Below are 4,612 nucleotides of genomic sequence, written 5' to 3'. Positions count from 1 at the left end.
TGCAATCAAAACTTGTATCACTGGAATGGCAAACGTCTCCCTCTTTCCCAACTCACCCTCAGTCAATGTCGTGCAAAACAATCCCAACACTTTACCAAATACCTATCGAAATCCCTATGGAAACAACCAGCCCTCAAACTATAGAGGCAGAGGAGGTCGAAACAGGGAACGTGGCCGATGGAACAGTGCTTCGACAACCAGGCCTACTTGCCAAACTTATGGGAAAATTGGTCATACTACCGACATCTTCTACTTTAAGTATAATAAGAGTTCAACAACCCTCGACAGACACACACTCGAGCTAAATCTACTCAGTTCCCATCAAGCAGAAATCAAGAACAGAACACTTCTGCCTTACTTGCTCACTTGACGGTTTCCTCCCCTGAAACAGTAGCTGATCCCAACTGGTATGTCGATAGCGACGCCTCAACTCATGTAACCAGTAACCCCACCTTCCTCCAATCCTCCACCAACTACACAGGTACTGATAAAGTTATTGTTGGTAATGGTACTCCCCTCACTATATCTCGGTCTGGACACTAAAATCTGCTTACTAAGAATGGTATCTTGTCCTCACTAAATATACTCTATGTGCCTGATATTGCTAAAAATCTAGTAAGTGTATCCAAACTAGCCAAAGATAATAACATTGTGGTTGAATTTCATGCTAATTTCTGTGTGGTTAAGGACAAGGAATCGGGGGTAGCACTTCTGAACGCCCGGCTTAAAGATGGACTCTACCAATTGAACACTGTCAACCAGTTGATAAATAATGCACCCTCTACCTCAGGATCCTCAGGTGCTCGCTTGACTACTTGGTCCAATCCGACCTTTCCTCACTTTGCATTTGCAACCAGCACAACTATCTCCAAGTTACTTTTCCACAAGTGGCTAGGCCATCCATCCCCTAGAATTTTGTCCAAACTAATTAGTGAATGTAATCTGAAAAACATTGATAATGAGAAGTATTTTTGTGAAGCCTGTCGATTTGGAAAATCTCACAACTTGCCTTTTTCTGACTCTTTATCACGTGCAAAACAACCTTTTGATTTGGTTCATACTGATCTCTGGGGACCAGCTCCAATGTTATCAGCTGATGGCTATAGATATTATGTGATATTTGTCGAAGCTATATCCCTTAAAACAAAAGAGTGACACCGCTATTGCATTTCAAAACTTTCAGGCTCTAGTTCGTACTCAGTTTAACAAAACACTTTGCACTTTACAAATGGATGGAGAAGGTGAATATAAACCTATTTCTCACATGTGCAACCAACTGGGAATTCAGATAAGAATGTCCCATCCTTATACATCAGCTCAGAATGGCCATGCTGAGCGTAAACACAGGCACATTGTTGAGATAGGCTTAACACTTCTAGCACAAGCTAAGATGCCACTGCATCTGTGGTGGTACGCCTTTCAAACTGCTATCCTACTTATTAATGCTTTTCCTTCTCTTATTCTTCAGGACATCAGCCCGCTGGAAGCATTACTTGGCAGCAAATTGGTCCTGTCATCCATCAGGGTCTTTGGCTGCGCTTGCTACCCTCATCTCCGACCCTATCAGTCTCACAAATTTGCTTTCCATAGTAGAAAATGTGTCTACCTTGGCCCCTCACCGATGCACAAAGGCTACTGCTGCCTCACTAATGATGGAAAAGTAATCATCTCTCGTCATGTGATATTCAATGAAGATGAATTTCCCTTTCAAACCGGCTTTGCCAACGTTCAGTCCTCAAGTCCCTCCACCTCAGCTCCCCCAATCACCACTTGGTTTCCTCAACCTTCTGTACATCTTCCCTCAACCTACCAGTCACCTATCACCAACTCTTCTGATCCATCTCAGCCTCAACATAACTTACCTGATCCATTGTTGACTCCAACCACCCCACAATTCAGTCCTCAGTTACCTCTTTCAGACTCTCCTCCGATATTATCACCTCAGCCTTCACATTCTTCTCCTAGCCCTACTACAACCTCACCTCAGACCAATCCCTCACCACCTTCCCCATCACGACACCTACCACTTCCTGTTCAACCCTTAATAGGTACTCACCCAATGATCACTAGAGGGAAGGCTGGTGTCTTCAAGCCAAAAGCCTGGATTGCTGAGCTAATCACTGACCTTGCTCAAATTGAACCATGTTCTGTCTCTCAAGCTCTATCAGTTCCACAATAGAGAGCATTGATGGTTGAAGAACTTGATGCCCTACAGTGCACCAACACTTGGACACTAGTCCACCTATCTTTGCTCACACTGTTGTTGGATGCAAATGGGTTTACCGTTTAAAACGAGATGCACACGGGTCTATTCAGAGGTACAAAGCACGCCTTGTTGCCAAGGGCTTTCACCAACACCCTGACTTTGATTACTTCGACATTTTCAACCCTGTTGTCAAGGCTTCCACCATCAGAATTGTTCTCACACTGGCAGTATCCAACCATTAGCCACTTCACTGAAGAAGACTGTTTACATGTCTCAACCTCCTAGCTTTGAAAGTGCAACTCATCCCCACTACATCTATAGAACTCAAAGCCTTCCTTTGTCGATCTGGATTCAAAGTAAGTTCACTTGATACCTCTCTTTACTACATGCACACATCATCCACCATTACCATTCTCCTTGTCTATGTGGATGATCTGATACTTACGAGAAGTGATCCTGCCTACATTGATCATCTTGTGTCAAATTTTAATAAACAATTCTCCCTTAAAGACCTAGGCAAGCTTAGTCAATTCCTTGGTGTTCAAATAAACTACACGTCCTCTGGTCTTCATCTCCATCAGGCTCAATTTATCACTGATCTGTTAACCAAGCTCAATCTTCAACATATGAAACCCTATCCAACTCTTGCTGTCCCTGGCACCCTACTGTCACTCAACATAGGCACACCCTTAACTGATCCCTTTCTCTATCGAAGCACAGTTGGTGCTCTTCAGTATCTCACCAGTACCCGACCAGACATATCTTTTATTATCAACAAGCTAATTCAATTTCTCCAAGCTCCCACTGATGTGCATTAGTCAACTATTAAACGAGTTCTCTGATACCTAGCTAGAACTATTCAGTTTGGTCTGACCATCAATCCTGATCCACATTTTAACATCACAACCTATTCTGATGTTGATTGGGCTTCAAGCCTTGATGATCGAAAGTCCACAGCAGCCTACTGCATTTACCTTGGTTCCATTCTCATCTCTTAGTCCTCTAAGAAACAAGCAACTGTGGCATGCTCAGGCACAGAATCAGAGTACAGAGCCCTTGCTCATGCTGCCACTGAGATAATATGGGTGCGAAACCTACTCATTGAAATCGGCTTCTCTCCAATTGGCATCCCTGTTCTTTGATGTGATAATATGGGTGCAGGTGCCCTGGTTGCAAATCCAATCTTCCATGCTCATACTAAGCATATCGAAATTGATGTGCATTTCATTTGGGATCTTGTTCTTCGTGACCAACTCTATGTTCGATATGTTCCTTCTACAGAGCAACTTGCTGACTGCCTCACCAAAGCTCTTCCACTTGACACCTTTTCATATCTTCGTAGCAAGCTCGGTCTAACAGAGTTAACCCCTCACTTGAGAGGGGATGACAAGGATGATACATTATCCTCATCAGCAGGTGACAACAAGCCACATGGAGCTGACGTTGCAGCCACCGTGGCATCTCTCTCTCCTCAACCAATTCTGGTACAACGGTCGTTTGCACCTTCACCTGCAAAACAAAAGGACAGAATTTGTTTATAATTGATTCCCTACCTTGTCGTTTTATATACACACTGTTGGATAAATATGAAATATATTTATTGTACAAAACATATAGAGAAGAAGAAGGAAAAATATATACTGATATAGAAAAGAAAAGGGAAGAAGAAAATCTCTCCCTTGTTTCATCAGTCGTCTGCTATCAATCTTCTTCTTTGCCCTCTTTTAGCTTTCTGACCTCTTCTCCTAATTCTGAAGTGAAGGACGATAGTATTTGTTGGTACTTGACTACCAATGGTATTTTTTTGTAAAATCTTACAAAAACATCCTTGTTGTTGCTCAGTCAAATCCTCAAATATCGTTTGTGGGTTTACTTTGGTCTACTTCTCTCTAAAAAAAAAAAAAATAAATAAATACAAATTCTTCATTTGGAATTTGCTTCACAGGAGTATCAACACCATGGATAAATGTCAACTCCGGTTTCCTCAGCTCAATCTCAATCCCAGTTGGTGTGTTCTTTGTAAGAATCACAGGGAATCTTTAGATCACCTGTATACACATTGTCCCTATACAAAATCCATATGGACATACCACATTACTGGTGATCTCACATGTGTCTCTATGGACTCTATATTGCTTCATATCACTAGTCTCCCCCAAAGCTCCACTAAAAGTATTATTGAATGCAACCTCACTGTCGCTACTTTATAGCATATTTTGCTTGAAAGGTACAACAGAACATTCAACAATGCTGAAAAATCTGCTACTCACTTGTGGGGAGACATATTATATATGGTGGCCTCTTTGTGTTTTAAATCTAAGATATTTTGACGATATCTAGGGATCAAATCTCGTAGAGGAAGCGTTTTGTTAGAACACCTTGCATCCCACAATTCGATTTTTACGA

The sequence above is a fragment of the Benincasa hispida genome, chromosome 1 (assembly GCF_027475165.1).
Source record: "Benincasa hispida cultivar pf3 chromosome 1, pf3_genome.v1.1, whole genome shotgun sequence".
Classification (NCBI taxonomy): domain Eukaryota; kingdom Viridiplantae; phylum Streptophyta; class Magnoliopsida; order Cucurbitales; family Cucurbitaceae; genus Benincasa; species Benincasa hispida.
The sequence above is the reverse complement of the archived record's forward strand: the minus strand, read 5'-3'. Positions refer to the sequence as shown.